Source organism: Eretmochelys imbricata, chromosome 1 (genome assembly GCF_965152235.1).
Source record: "Eretmochelys imbricata isolate rEreImb1 chromosome 1, rEreImb1.hap1, whole genome shotgun sequence".
NCBI lineage: Eukaryota > Metazoa > Chordata > Testudines > Cheloniidae > Eretmochelys > Eretmochelys imbricata.
This window is the reverse complement of record NC_135572.1, coordinates 253,030,686-253,047,363: the sequence shown is the minus strand read 5'-3', so window position 1 is coordinate 253,047,363 and position 16,678 is coordinate 253,030,686.

Below are 16,678 nucleotides of genomic sequence, written 5' to 3'. Positions count from 1 at the left end.
GAATTGCTTGTTGTGAAAACACTGATTTATACCTCCCTGCAAAAATGTGGCTCCGTAAGTTTGCACTAATTTTCATTATCTCCCACCAAAGGAGACCAAATTGTGCGTGAAGCTGCATCGTAAAGTAGATGTTGTCATCTGTATTTGCTGTCCTCCCATGGAAATGAGTTGGTGGCTTCACTGTCATTCCTAATGGACAGGTTTCCACAACAAATCCCTACCCACCAAAATGGGCATTAAGGCCCAGATCCTCAAAGGTATTTAGGCACCTACCTTGCATTGATTTCAACAGGTACTAAGCACCTAAATACCTTTCAGGATCTTGGCCTAATTGCCCCCAGCCCCTCTGTTGGCATCATCAACAGAGAGACTGAAAGATGAAAAGCCATGGAGACCAAACTCCGCTCTCAGCCCCACCAGAGGGCTTTCTAGATCAGGATGGAGGCACGTTGGCAGGTCAGCATGGGGATGCTTTGCACTGTGCCTGCCATGTTATGTTTGTTTGGTTAGTAGAGTTTCTAGTATACAGGACCTTTCAACAGTACTAAAGTCACAGTCACTTTTATTTATTTTTTTTTGAACCCTCTTAAGAACTATTCCTCTTTTTTGCCAGAGCATATTTTTCACCAGTGAATAACAGTTTTTGCCACAGTGATCTTGGCAGCAAGACATTTCTTAGGATAAAAAGGAATTTTCAGCTGTGGAAAAGTTGCTTTCTCCTTAGTGGAAAATACCACCTTTGAGGTGAAAACACTAAGTTTTCTGCAAATCCAGCAAGAATGTTAGTTTTTCAGGGTTCTCACCATCTTGAACTTTATGCGACTGGGGACTGTGCCTTTAAGGGTTTCCCAGGCAGTGTAGCTGGATGGGGTACTGTGAAGCTCTTGTTATGCCCATTCAATTAGAATTGGACATAGAATAAAGCAGATCTTAAGCACCAAGTGATAATTGATAATCACAAACTTCATAGGATAGCCATCGTTTTGCTGTGTCTCCTTAATATCCTCCATACCAGGTTAGATACTATGGCACCATGTTACTGCAGTGATGGGCATTCTATAAACATGATTAGATTAAAGCATTCTGAAATATCTTTTGGGTTTGATGCAATGTTATCACTTCATGCCTTTGCAGCATGATGTGATGTTTTTGAGCTGCAGTGAGTTTGTCCAGCTGATCTATTGGTGACACCTGCAACAGGCAGTGTTTTTCATGAGAGCACCTTCTCCCTCCTGAGAACTATGGGAAAGAATGGCTTCTAAATTACAATGCAAAAGTGTCCCTGCAGAATCTCAGAGGTGCTTTAATGCATTAGCTTTCACTTTTCAATAGTCCCCTCTCTATTTTATCATGAGGAAGAAATACATCTTTTCACAACAGTTGGGCAAAGTCATCTGACAAATGACAGTAAAACAAAAGAGACAGTTTGTATAATAAAGTTTCTTTTTTCTTCTTTGGGCCAAACCATTTCTTTTAAATTAGTTTGCTGTGACAAGTTGGTTCCTAATTAAACTATGCATGTGAAAACAGAGCTCTACGCTTGTCTGCACTTAGTTTTTATATTAGTCACTCTCATTATATTTAAGTGCTATTTGCATTGTCTGTGAAAGGAACCATCTGTTTAATCAGTAATGAATATGATCTGGAACTAATATTTTGGCAGCTTTGCAGTTACACCCAAATGTAAACATCCCCCACGAAGACTGAATCTAATCTCTCAGTGCTAACCCAAGATCTGGGAAAGTATTACTGTGAGAGAGCATTGTAGGAATGGAAGTCTACTGTAGGCTCTCTTATAAAGTTATCTCTGATGCCTGGCCTTTGATGAAGTTCATAAAACCTGCAGTTCATCAGCAACTCTTCAGTTAGCTTTATCCACCCTCCCATAGTGGAGGCTTCATACTTCTTAAACACTCCGGTGGGAGCAAGTGCTCTGTGTCTTGACCAGCCTTAAAACTGGATCAGATAGATCTGCCTCAGTCTTAGGCTACTCTTCAAACTCACTGTATCCCATCTCCACACACAAATGATATGGCTTCCTGAAAGAATCCTGCCCAGAAAAATCAAGGGCCTCTGACCATCAAAGTTACATTCTAAAATAAAATGTTGCTTTTATATAGCATCTTTTCTCTGTGGCACATATTATTCCTACTGATTCTGCTACTCCAGCACAAGTCCATGCTTCTACACAGCGCAGGCTGGTGTTCAGTATAAATTATTTAATAGCACCCAAAGGTTTTTAAGGCACTTCCTGTTAAGACTGTTTGTATTTACGTGACCCAAGGCTTTCAAAGCACTTTACAAACGTTAGGGTGAATTTCATACCTGTGTTATGCCTGAGGGAATTCTGCACCAAAAATTTAAAAATTCTGTGCCATAAAAATTCTGCATGCAATATTTTAAAATTCTGCAAATTTTATTTGTCAATAAATAAATGTGTAGACTCCAGCATGGCAGTGGGGACCACAGGCCACTGACTACATGGAGGTGGGAGGTCACCCTGCATCCCTCCCTTTCCCACCAGGGACATGGACTTGGTGGTGAGGCTGCACCAAACCATGACATAGCAGAAGGGCCAGGCCTGCCCAGAAACATCCCAGGGCCCTGCCCCTCTGCTCCAGGTGTACAATGTGTGGGGCAGGCAGCCTCAGTCTGGCAGGATCCAAGTATAGAAGGGCTTAGTTTAGGGTGATCCAGGTGTGGGGTGAGAGAGTTCTGTGTTGGGCAATCTGGGTGTGGGTGGCTCAGTGGGGAATCCAGATGCAAGGAGATCTGGATGCACAGGGGCTCATTGGGTTCCAGGTGTAGGGACAATGGGATGCTGCAGGGGGATGCAGGTGAAGGTTGCAGGTTGGGAGCTCAGCAAGGGGGATCTGGGTGTGGGGGTGGCGCTTGGCAGGGAGGGCTCTGGGTGTGAGGGGTTCAGTGGGGTGGTCTGGGTGCTGGGGGAGTGGGGCTTGGGGGGGGTTGGGGGGGGTCTGGGTGCAGATGGTTGGGGCTCAGTGGGAGGGGGTGGGGGAAATCATCAGGGTGATCCAGGTTCTGTGGGAGCTCACTGGGGGTTCGAGTGTGGTAAGCTCAGCAGGGATTGGTGTGAGGTGCAGTGGGGAAGGGGTTCCAGGGCAGGTGGGTTGGTGGGGCAGTTCTGGGGGCAGGGGGGTGAGGCTTGGTGGGAGGGATCTGGGTATCGGGGAGGGGGGGTGCCCAGACGCACAGGGGTGGGTGGAAAGGGGAGAAGTTCCCTGTACAGTGACCTCTTCCACACACACATCCTCGGCCATGGCTGAGGAGTGATGGGGGCAAGAAGTGTGGTGGTTGGAGCTTCTTGCAGCTGGGGAGGTTTCTGGGGATGTTTCATGGGCTTAAAGGACTCTAAATGGACTCCTGTTGTCTGATTTGCCATTGAATCATGTGGAGGTAGAGAGAAAAGTGAGTAATGAACAGCCTGAACTAAGTGCATTGACTGGCTATTCCTAGGAAGAAAAAAAGAGTATCCCCTTTGGGTAAAGGAATCAGTATTCCATGTTGTTCATCTGGGAAGTATCAGGGACACCTATGGTGCTGTATAAATAAAAACATGATTATTAATATCTACCTCCACCCTATTATGAAAACATGAGCTGTTCTCTAGCAGTCAACTATGGCTCTGGTGATTCTTTGATGTGGTCAGCAGATGCTTGCTTTTTCAATGGAATGTTTACTGAAGGTTTTAAAACACCATGCATAGAAAAACACACACTAACTCTGATCCAATGCCCATTGAGGTCGGTTAACAGATGCATTGACTTCAGAGGGAGTTGGATCAGATGTGCATAGAATGCTGAAGACATACAAAAGACCAGCAGGACACACAGTTTGGAGTAGGAATTACATTTGATGTTCTGAATGGTGTATGGACCATTACTTACCAGTGAAACCACCCTCCGCCTGACTGAAACAAAACATGAAGAATCCAGGCAGCTTATGAAGACATTCCAAGAAGATTTTCAGGCTATTTCAGACTCCTAGCAAGATTAGGAAAATATATTTCTATAATAACAAAGATCCTGCATTTTAAGGTTGCTTCTGCGTATTTCAGAGCCCTTTTCTCCCTACCCCCATCCTACAGTGTCTTAGTCATTACCAAATTCCAGGCAAGAAAACAAATGACATGCTGAAAGCAAAACACAGAAGGAAGCTTATGCTCAAATAAATTTGTTAGGCTCTAAGGTGCCACAAGTACTCCCGTTCTTTTTGGGGATACAGACTAACACGGCTGCTACTCTGAAACCTGCTTATAGACAGTCACCAACCACAGCCAGCTGGGCATCTCGGAGGATGAAGCTAAATAAAGAAGGAAAATAGGGAGAGTCTTATCTCTTCCGCAAGGTAAAGTATGTAGTAAATAAGCTCTCTACCAGATATCCAGAGGTGATGTGTATAGGGGGTCAAGTGCCCCCACAGATTGGCCTGCCAGGGGCGGGGAGGGAGATGGGCCCTGGCCTGCTCTCCCTGCGCCTCCCACCAGCACGTTCAGACACTCTTCCCTGGAAGCCTGGCGGGGAGCAGGACGGAGCTGCTCCTACCTGAGAGACTCTGGGTGCGAGGAAACAGTAGCCTACTCCCTGCCTGGGCTCGGCTACCAGGGACAGGGACTAAGTGAGCTGGAGCCTCCCCGCACACACACCTAGCATGCTTGCCACCTGGAGCCTGGGCAGGGAGTAGGTCGCTGCTACCTTGCAGCCAGGCTCTCTCAGGCAGAAGTGACTCCGTCAGGCTCCCTGCCCGGCTGCCAGGGCAAAAAGCTGAACGTGTGGGGACAGAGAGCCCCCCACAGCAGGTAACGCAGGGCAGGGAGAGTGCTGCAGCCCCGGCCTGGGTGCACGGGGGGGAGGGGTGTCACTGGGCAGGGGAGACAGGTGGGGTGGTCACATGTCCTCCCCTTTACATTGTGCCCCCCCAGGAGAGGGAGGCATCAGACGTCTATGCAGAGGCGACACATGGGAGGGTGATGGCGGGATGTCAATTCCCCACCACCACCCCAGATTGGCCTGCTGGGTCGGCGGAGGAGAGGGGCTCTGTCCTTCTCTCCCAGCGCCTCTCCTGCCACATGTTTGGCTGCTCTCCCTGGCAGCTGGGCTAGGATGACCAGACAGCAAATGTGAAAAAGTGGGACGGGGGGGGGGAGGGGGTAATAGGAGCCTATAGAAGAAAAAGACCCAAAAATCAGGACTGTCCCTATAAAATCAGGACATCTGGTCACACTAAGCTGGGCAGGGAGCGGGATGGAGCTGCTTCTGCCTGAGGGAGCCTGGCTGTGAGCTGGAGCCTGCCCCGGCATGCTTGGCACCTGTCATCAGGAGCCTGGGCAGGGAGCGGGCCACCGCTGCCCCCGCCCCAGCCAGGCTCTCTCAGGCAGAAGCAGCTCTGTCCCGCCAGGCCCCGGCCCTGCGCCTCCGCTCCCCCCTGAGGCTCCACCCCCCGGCCCAGCTGGAAGATGGAGCTTGAGGTAGGGTGAGCCTATTCCCCCCACCCCGCCCGCCCCCGCACAGAGCTGAGCCGCTCACTGGAGCCCCTCTCCTTTTCCCCTCTGTGAGGCATGGGCTGGCCCCAGGGCTGCCCCCTCCCATCCCATATGGTGTGGAGCTGGCCCAAGCCCCTCTCCCGTCCTCTTGTCCCCGCCCTGACATAGGGCTGGCCTAAACTCCACCACTCACCCCAGCCCCCCCCAGCCCCTTTTTGGCAAATCTGGGCATTTGGCCAGTCTGCACTTGCCAACTGGTGATCAGCTGGCAAGCGCAAAAGGGACAAATGCCCAGTTTTGCCAAAAAAGTCAAGATGTCCGGGGCCAAAATGGGACATATGGTCACCCTAGGCCAGGGGGCCCCCAAACTGTTTTGGTCATGATGCCCTCCCACCCTTACCCAGTCTGCCCTCCCACCAACCTGGGAGCCGGGGCCAGATTTTGGGGGCCAGGCGTGGGGCCACAGCTGGGAGCAGAGCCACAGCTGGGGTTGGGGACAGGGCAGGGCTGGGCCCAGCTGCTCTCCCCCACCCCCCCAAAATGTCCCTCCATGCCCCCCCGGGGGGGGGGCATGCCCCGCAGTTTGGGGCCATTGCCCTAAGCTGTGGTAAGAGCCACCCAGGGAGCCCAGGCAGCTGTAGGGAGCCCCAGACGCTCCACCTGCCTTGAGAGGGGCCTGGAGTGCACAAGAGCAGCCCCTGGCACATGGCCCTGCCCCCCACCCAGGTCAGGTGGAGGGTCCAGGTCTCCCCACAGTGGGAGTTGCCTGAGGTAAATGCTGCCCAGCTGAAGACCGCACCCTGAATCCCTTCCCACACCGCTACCCCCTGCCCCAGCTTGGAACCCCCTCCTGGAGCGCACCCCAAACTCCCTCCCACACCCCGACCCCAGCCCTAAGCCCCTTCCCACACCCAAACTTCCTCCCAGACCCTACACCCCAATCTCCTGCCCCAGCCCTGAGCCCCCTTCCAGAATCCGCACCCAGCACCTCCTCCCGCACCCGAGCCCCAATCCCACTCCAGCACCCAAACTCCCTCCTGAAGCCCACACCATCACCCCCCCACACTCCAACCCCCAGCCCTGAGCCCGTTCCCATAATCCACACCCAGCACCTCTTCCCACACCCCATCCCCAATCCCCCTCCCGCACCCAACCTCCCTCCTGAAACCCGCACCATCACCTCCCCCCCCCCCCGCATCCCAACCCCCTGCCCTGCTCCAGCAGTCCGAACCCCTCGGCTCCAGCCCAGAGCCTCCTCTTATACCCCAAACTCCCTCCTGAAGCCCACACCATCACCCCCCAACCCCCTGCCCCAGCCCTGAGCCTGGTCCTGCAGGCCTAACCCCTTGGCTCCATACCGGAGCCCCCTCCTATACCCCCCAAGCCCCTCATCCCTGGCCCCACCCCAGAGCCTGTACCGCACCCCCCCAACCAGCACACCCTCCCACCCCAATGGCCTGCCCCAGCCCAGTGAAAGTGAATGAGGGTGGGGGATAGTGAGCAACAGAGGGTGGGGGAATGGTGTGAGTGGAGGCGAGGCCTCAGGGAAGGGGCGGGACAAGGGTGTTCGGTTTTGTGCAGTTAGAAAGTTGGCAACCCTAGGGGAAGCAGAGGCAGAGAAGGACAGAGCATCTCTCCCCCCCCCACACACACACACTCCCACCTCCAGGTAATGAGGGGACAGGGAGAGCACAGCAGCCCCAGGCTGGGCACAAGGGGATGATCACTGGGCAGGGAGACACGTGGGGTGGTCACATGTCCTCCCGTTTAGATTGTGCCCCCCCCCAGTATGGGGAAGCACCAGTCATCTATGTTTGGAGGCAAGATTGCTTTGCGACATAGAAAGAAACACGTCAAGGTTGTTGGTAGCATTCACAGAGCAGCTGCAGATGATGGAGAGAGAGCTGGTTCTGAGCCCAAGAAACAAGTACTGACTGGTGGGATCGCATTGTCATGCAGGATTGGGATGATGAGTGGTGGGTGCAGAATTTTCAGATGTGCAAGGCCACATTCCTGGATCTGTGCACCTAACTCTCCCCAGCTCCTCTGTGCAGGGACACAAAATGAGACTTGAGCTGACAGTTGAGAAGCAAGTGGCAATTGCACTGTGGAAACTTGCAACCCCAGATTGCTACCAGTCAGTTAGGAATCAATTTGAAGCTGGGCAATCCATCCCAGGGGTGGTTCTAATGCACGTGTACAGGGCCATTAATTACCTTCTGTTATGCAGGACTGTGACTCTGGGCAATGTGCATGAAATAGTGGCTTTGGGGTGAGGCCAGGGCCAAACTGCAGTGGGTCAATAGATGGCACACATTTTATTTTAGCACCAGCCACACAGTATATCAACAGCCAGGGCTACTTTTCTATGGTCATGCAAGCACTGGTGGAGCACCGGGGGTCGTTTTACTGACATCAGTTTAGGTGGGTCAGGGAAGGTTGCATGACAAGCTCATCTTTAAAAACATAAAACTGTTCAGAAAGCTGCAAGCAGGGACTCTCTTTCCTGATTGGGGGATTACCATTGGGAATGTTGAGATGCCCCTAGTGATCCTGGGAGACCCAGCCTAGCCTTAGCGCCTCTGGCTCATGAAGCCTTACATGGGCACCTCAGCAGCACCAAGAAGTGCTTCAGCTACAGGCTCAGCAGGTGCAGAATGAAAATGGACTATGTCTTTGGCTGTTTGAAGGGGTCACTGGCATGGTTTACCCTCTAGATTGGACCTCAGTGAGAGAAATATCCCAATGGTTATAGCTGCCTGCTGTGTCCTGTATAACCGTGAAGCTAGGCGGGGAAATTTTCCGCTGGGGAGGAGGGCAGAAATGGAGCAGCTGCCTGCTAAATTTCGACAGCCAGATGTAAGAGCTATAAGGAGAGCTCCTTGTGGCGTTCTAGGGCTCAGGAAGACTTTGGAAGACTATTTCAGCAGTGAGCCAGAGAAGTGTGTGTTGCTGTAGTGTGCTTTGTTTGGTCTCGCTCTTTTGCGGCTGGGCATGAATCGTGTAGCGATTGCTCTGTATGTAGGAACATAACGCTGTCAATGCACCGGTTAATATAGTTTGTGAATGATGTTATTGGTTCTGTGACACAATGCAGTAACAGCAAATTAGTGGGTGTCAGACCTGTCCATCAGCAGACAGCATGTGCTGTGAAATAATAAAGATGAATTTTGTTCCAAAAAATAGAATTTTATTCTGTTCCAGGAACTGAGAAATTAAAAAAAAATTTTTTTTTTACCAAATTAAGGAAACAGAATTTATGAAGGGAAAAGAACACACATTTCCATTTCAGGTACACATACACCAACTGTGACTTTCACAGATCAGTGTACGGGAAGCTGTGATTGTCTTTAATGTCCCCCAGGGTAGAGTGGTTGGGGTAGTGCAGTGGTCCCCTGATGCCTTGTGGGATGTGGAGGTGGGATACAGGGAGTTCCTGATATTGAGTTCTCTATGGGCTGCGGAGGGAGGTGAGCATGGGCTTGTTGAACCTGCAGGTCTGCCAAAGCCTGCAGCAGCTCAGTTTGCTGTTTAAGAATCACAAGCATCTCTTGCTGCACATCTCTCTCCTTTTCCTGCGCCTTTCTGCTCTCCACTCTATCCTTCTCCATGCTGCCTGCAAGGGTGATCCTCCAGGCCCTGTGCTTGTTCTCTGATGCAGCACTGGCTTGCAGGCACTCCTGGAACATGGCATCCCAGGCACTCCGCAAGTGTGAAGGAAGAGACCCGAAAGCCACAGTGACAACAGCTACAGATACAACAGCAGTACAGCGGTACCATTTTCAGTGTATTCATGACGAAAATTGAAACGCAAGAACTCGCTGCCCTTGCGCCCCAAAAGTTGTAAGCACCACATTCTCACTTCTGCTTGGAAGTGAGAGGGCACAGCAGCAGTCACAGCCCCAGCCATGGTGAGTATGGCTCCTGGGTGGGCTGGAGAAACGAGGGAGGGGAACAGCTCACGGGCATGATTACAGCTGCATATAGCAATGGAACTGAATACTGACACCATTTTCCACAGGCGGTGATTATTTTAGCTGATAGCTCACTCCCGAGGGCAATAGAGGCAGAGGGAGCATGGGTTGCTGGTGTCCAGATGCGGCCCAGGCCTGCCTATTGCTAGCCTGTGCACTGCAAAGGTGCCTGCTGAAGTGATCGGTGAATGGCATGGGAAAATGGCGGAACGAATAAGGCAGCCCTCCCCAGAAACCTTTGGCAGAGGATTGTAAACTACCTCCATGAATGTTTCATCGAGATCTCTCAGGAGGATTCATGGGACATCCTGGTGCTCATAAATAAACTCTCTGCATGACCCGCTCTGCCTAATTCTAGAGAGGAATGAAAGCAGATAGCAACTCGACCTCTCTCATTTGCCCCACTACCTCTTTTAGGACAAGTAAAAAAGAGTAAATCAACAGATGTATCCTGCTACGTCAAAGTAAACTGCATACTTACCAGAGGTTCCTTTCCCCTGCATCAGGCTCACTTGTGCTTGACTGCCAGGACTGGCTGGACTGTGGTGGAGTCAAAAACATGTCTTGGCTTGCTGCACAGCTGGATACCCCAGTCACCTGTCCCCCAAACTCCTCATCATCATCCTCGTCCACTTCCTCCTCCTCGTTGTTCATGGCAGGGGGCTGTGATTTGAGCCCCTCGGAAGTATCCACAGTGTTCTTGGGGGGCGTAGAGGGGTCTCCGCTGAGGATGGCTTGCAGCTCATGGTAATCAGAGCGATTGTTGGCCTCCCAAAGCCTTCTGGTACACCTGCCCGCAGCTCCTTGACTTTCACGCAACACTGCTGCTGGTCCCTCTTGTAGCCCTTCTCCGGCATCCGCCAAGCAATCAGCTCATAGATGTCGATATTTCTACAGCTGGATTGGAGCTGTGCCTGCCCAGCCTCTTCTCCCCACAGTCCTGTGAGAGCCAATTCCTAATGGCAGGAGCACGTCTGCAGTGCATGATCAGCTGGGCACTTAATGTAACAATGGAGAGCTGCTAGGCGTACGCTCACCAAGCCAGGCCAGAAGGAAAAGAAATTTCAAAAATTCACAAGGCTTTAAAGGGGAGGGGGCGGTTTCCTGTGTACCTGTCCCTTGGGTAGCAGAGTTCACAATGGTGACCACAGCGGGCAGCTCCTTGAGGTCAGTAACAGTCGATCTAAGGAACACAGTGGCTACATTATCACTGCATTGACCTAACTACATCAATCCTGATTCTACACCGCTCAGGGAGATGGCATAGCAGAGCGCTTACATCAGCAAGAGTGAAATTTAAGTGTAGACACATACACAGCTAGGTCGATGTAACCTGCCTTGTGTTGACCTAGCCATGTGGTTCAGACTAGGCCTAAAGTTTTGAGAACTTCTGACACTTCACCCTTCACCAAAATGCAGCCAGCTCTGGCATGGCGCATGGCCCTTATGTAACAGTTTATAGCAGCACTAAGCTATAGCCTGGGAAAAAGAGTAAAGAGCCTCAGCTTGTTAGGATACTGAAATAGCAAAATACTATATTCAGTTGTAAACTACAGGAAATTTAGGTAACCAAAACCATTACTGGATTTGTAATTTGGCCAGGAATTGGCACTGGTAACCCCCTGTCTTTTATGAAGTATGGCATGTGATCTAAATAGACCACATAAGGTCAGGGCCTCCATTTTCCACCTAATCCCAGATCTGGCATCTTCGGCCACACACTGCTCCACTATTGTACTGGCTCAGTACTAACTTGCAGAGGAGACTGCCCATTATGGAATCCTCTTTATTTTCACAGAGGTCACCCATCCAAATAATGACCACACCACATACATTTTGAAATCAGTCAAGAGCATAGCCTAAGGATGCATGGCTGCAGGCCACACAGTGCTGTAAACAATCAAACAGTTAATACACACTTACAAGAAGGCTAAGTCAGGGATCAGTATAACCATTTGCCTCCAGAAACAGAACCATCCTTGAGGGAGGCTTTCACCATTTCCCAGAAGAAAGCTCCTTTTATCAGCTTTTAGGGCAATGTCTGATTTACCAGCTATCTAAACAGGCAGATAAATGGACGTTCATAAGTTTACTGATAGTTGGCAGCACAGCAACTCAAGCCAAAGGGCCTTTTACCGAGAACTGTATTTAGCGTACTGCATGCATGTAACTAAGTTTGATGACAGAAAGCAGAGAAACATATCTAGCAAGTGGAACCACAGTAAATAACATGAGAGAGGGGTGCTACTAGACAGCTCGTTAGTTCAAAGTTCCTTGCCCTGAAAACTGTTTGGAATAATACAGTCTGTCATGTCCTTGCTCTCTACACGAGATCAAGAGTATGTGGAAAATCACATGGGCACAGTTGGACGTCCAAAAAAAATTTGTTTATTAACTATTTACAATTATACAAGACTTAGCTCCGTGTGTACACTGCTCAAAGGCAGCAGGTATAAGAGGACAGTGGAGGCTAAGCCTCCCCAAACAGCTGGGAGCCCGCTGCCTTTGGAGCTTGCCGCCGCTGAAAGGGTGGTCGCCCTGGCCAGGGCCCCACTTGCGCTCCGCCCTGAGGCCCTGCTCCCACTTGTCCTCTTCCCCTGAGGCTCCGCCTGTTCCCAGCCCTGCTCCTCCCTGCATGGGGACCTCATGGGAAGAGGTGCACACGAGGGGCGAGCGACTGGCTGGTCAGCTGGCTGGCCAACGGTCAGGTGGCGGGGGTCCAGGGAGGGGGCAAAAAGGCGTAAGCAGTGGGCCTCGGGGAGGGGGGCCAAGTGGCTCCAGGGGTTCAGCCTGGATGGGGCTTCAAGCAGAGGAGTTGAGTGGAAGCAGGCCTCTGGACAGGGCCATGGTGTGGGGCTGCACAGCCTCCCAAATAGAGGAGTCATGCACCACCCACGACACTGCTGTTCTGGCAGGATCCTGATGGGTTCAGCAATAGACAACAGGGAGGCCCACTAGAGAGCACCCAGACTATTTAAAGGGCTAGTCCCCAATTCCTGTACACTACACACAATCTGGAATTGGGTTTGTAAAACTAACTGTATTTTACTGTAAGTACACAGTACTCCTGCAGCTGTGTCCAGAACAGATCAGAGAGCCTGACCACAGCCAATACACACTCTGAGTTGGCTTGCTAATGGTTCCTTGTTAAAAAAACCTGTCATCTCAAGAGAAACAATTCTACCGCTTGTAGGTTTCTTATCTTTTTATGCTCCTTGGTGCTGCTATTCATTTACATAACCACACACTTAGTACCAACAAGAAGAGTTATGCACTATCACAATGAATCATAGTATAGCCCTCAAAAACACGTGACAAAAAAGTTTCCCAAGTTTAAGGATTTATATAGCACAATGCAACATAATTACCTTGATTAGAGTCATAGATAGTCTCTCTCTAATGCAGGACAATTCAAATTCTGGTAAGCGAGAATAGCAACAGTTCTGCAAGCCGCTATACCTTTGAACAAATCAGCAACGCGCTGGTTTCTGATGGGTTCCCCATCAGTTTGTATTACTAATTTGTAAATAGTAATGGTAGCTACAGTAGACATGTGACACATGCTGCAGAGTTAAACAACATATCTCGACTAAGATCCAGTCCTGGCTCTACATAATTAGGTGTTTGTGCATCTGCTTTAAGGAAGAAATAGTATATGCTCTAACACTAGATTTAAATTAATCTTGAAGGCATAATGCTGAAAACTAAACAATGTCTTACATATTTTATTCCTCACAGGGTCAGAGAAATGAGACCTTGCTAATGAAGATGGTGTCGATGCTCTTAATATTCCGGAATCTGCAACTGATATGAATTGTTTTTAGCAACAAGAAAGGAGAGGAATGATTACCATTTTAATTTGGTTTAATACACTGTCCAAAGAACTAATGGTGATAAGAGTCAGACATGCTGATAAGTGAATCAGCAACCTGGATAATAAAAAGTATTAAATAAATAAGACTGGGTTTCAAATAGAACTTAAGGGTGTTAGGCACTTAGCTGCTCTGGAAGTTCAATGAGAGTTGACATTAGACTCTCTTGAAAATCCCAGACCAAATTTTAAAAGCCCAGATAAACAATAGAGTGAGGGTGAGTTAGAGCAGCTTTATGCCACTTTGATACCTTCTCCCCTGAGCTATGCTGTGTGTTCCTAGGCTAGAGGTGAGTATTCAGCCCTGAACCTTTTATCAGCTGCTTAGCTTCCTAAATGTAGGTACCAAGTTACCAGCTGCATAATAGGGACTAGACTTAAGTTGCACTTAAATTTGTATGGATTAACACTTGACCATTCTCAATTTGTACACAGAAAGAAGTCAATGATGTATAATGTGGGATAACTGTTTATTATTATTTGGCAGGACAAAATAAATAGTCAAACACAACAGCAACACGAGACACTGAAAATATATCTGTCTCAGTTAACTGAGAATAAATGTAACAACGTCAGCGAATGAATGTTTATCACTTCGTGGATAAAACTGTTATACTACCACCCAGTGGTTAACATAGATATGAATCAATTTCTTTTTGACTTGTGATAGGAAAGCCCTTTGTCCACCATTTTATCTGAGTACCTGTTGTACCTGTTGTTTCCATAGGCAGGGCACCTAACTATCATCATGGCAAGTGAATTAGATCAGAGTATTTGTCTCAGGGAAGACTTATTTATGGGATGTACAATGCCATATCACTGTGTGTCGGCCAGCAGGTCAGCTCATTGGTTGTACAGGGTTCACCTGGTGGCCACTTTGCTTCGTATCCTGCTGGTGTGAAAAACCTGTAATTATGCTGCCAAAAGATATTGACACTCAAATGTGGCCAGCCGTCTGGCTCAAAGGAAAAATGAGCCTGTTCTGAAATACTCCCTCTCAGTAACACTTCAGTTTCTGACTTGATTACCCCATCCTTTGTTGGTCATCCAAAACTGTAAATGTTCCAGTATTAACATTTATGAGAAGCCTAACACCCACCTAGAATACAATCCTAGCATATATATTAAGCATATTTTTAACACGTGAAAAAGCTTCTCAGAATAAGTTTATTTTTCTCAGGGTGCCCCCATAAAAAATCTGTGAGCCCCAATAAAAATCTTTAAAGCCAGTAACTCAGTGCTAAATGGGATCATGGACCTGACAAGACGTAAATACATGTAATTTTACTCACATGAGTAGGCCCCTCAAATATAAATAAAATATAATATAATAATATAAGGTGTCACACGTATCAAACTTCCCCTATTGGTGTTCAGTCCATAGATCAATTAGTGGGCCAGTCAAATTTACATACAATGAAGTAGCAGCCAAAAACAAACTAATTGCATGTACATTTGGACCAGACTACCAACTCCACTTTCAACCTAGATAATTTGATCTACGGTGCTCAGAACATATATAAAGAATTTCTTGCAGTGATTAGCAATTTACTGTCTGGCACAAGGCAATGTAGAATTTTAAATTTCAACTTGTGTGTAATGTAAATACACCTCTGTGGAATTACTATCTGCCTTCTTAAAAAAGAGAGAGTTAAAAACATGACAGAATGTTGATATACAGTCTTTGTTATGCCAGTTATAGCCTTTGCAAGAAGAGTGTAAATCAGATAAGAATCCATTACTTAGCTATCTATCAATATTCTCTATCATGCAGAAACTTCACTTAGTCACCCTGGCATTATTTTGTTGGTGAGGCCAACAAAAGAGTACCATATCCCAGAAAACTAACATGTCACCATCGCTAAGCAGTTGATTACAGAATTATTCTACTATGATCCTTCTGGGAAATTCCTGTTAATAGTTCAGGAGGCCAGGGAGTGACTCTGAATTTAGTTGGAATTGAGGCAATTCTGTTTTACCTGTAAATTTGTCTTTTTCTCAATTCTTTACAATATAAACTTTAACCATGACATGTATATATCACCATTCACTGGCTGTGTAAATGAAACAGAGTTGGAGGCTCGTGTATGGGTTTTTGTGAGGCTAAAGGCACGAAACAGGATCAATTCCTCCTCTTCTTGAGAGAGTGACAGTACCATCAAGGGTCCCAAAGGGGCCCAGGTCAGTCATCTGGGACATGGCGTTCATTGCTAAAACTATACAAATGCACAGGAAACTGCAGGCAAAATAATATTCTCAGAGTAAGACTCAATCAGTTGCTCAGCTGGAGAGCGTCCGTTCATGGTGGCTTTGTCATGAGCTATCATATGACTCACCAATAAATATAAAGTTTTTAATTAAAAACAATAAAACTTTATTATTCTCAGCTCTGTTAACTAATCAGTGGGTAATAATGTCATGTCTGGAGTCTATCCTCCAAAACTCCATGATAACCACACTACCCTTCAAATGTATCCCTGGTTCTGTTCCAATTTCTAAAGGAAAGATATAGACAATGCCACCCTCAGCTTTGTTTTGATTCATTTATTTAAACGGCTTCCAGTACAAGGTAATTTGACAATTATAGCATTAAAAAAAATGGAAAAAAAAACATGTAAAAAGCTGTTACCAAAGCCTGATATCTAACGTCACAAGAGGCTGTTATGCTAGTAAGGGCAGGTCTACACTAGAAACGCTACATCTGCATAGCTGCACCGATGCAGCTGCACTGCTGTAGTGTGTCTGGTGAAGACACTGTATGCCAATGGGAGAGCACTCTCCTGTCAGCATAATTACTGCACCTCCGCAAGCTACGTCGGTGGGAGAGCGTCTCCCACTGACATCATGCCAGCATGAACAGCGCTTAGGTTGTTGTAACTTGCGTTGCGTGCGGCGGGGGGAGGCGTCTTTTTCACACCCCTGAATGGTGTAAGTGGTCATGTAGACCTGCCCTAAATGAAGTCCGCCTGGCCTGAGCAAGCTGTTGGGCACTAAACAAATGAAAAATAAGGTATTATAGATACACATGCATATATATATATCCCCACACTGAAACGGGGCAATTATTTCAAAATTCTAGTAGTGTCTAATTGTTTATATATATGCTACCTGAAGAGGGAGTTTCTTTAACTATCTAGGATACTTTGGTTTCTTTGAAGCTATTGCCAACACAAGTTTCCAGATATTTTCACCAGGAAGGATGGTCTCATGGTTCAGACTCTGGAGTGGGCTCAGTTCCTGACAGCCTTACAAGTTTCCGGTGTGACCTGGGGAAAGTCACTTAAGGCCATGTCTGCACTACGAAATTAGGTCGACTTTATAGAATTTGGT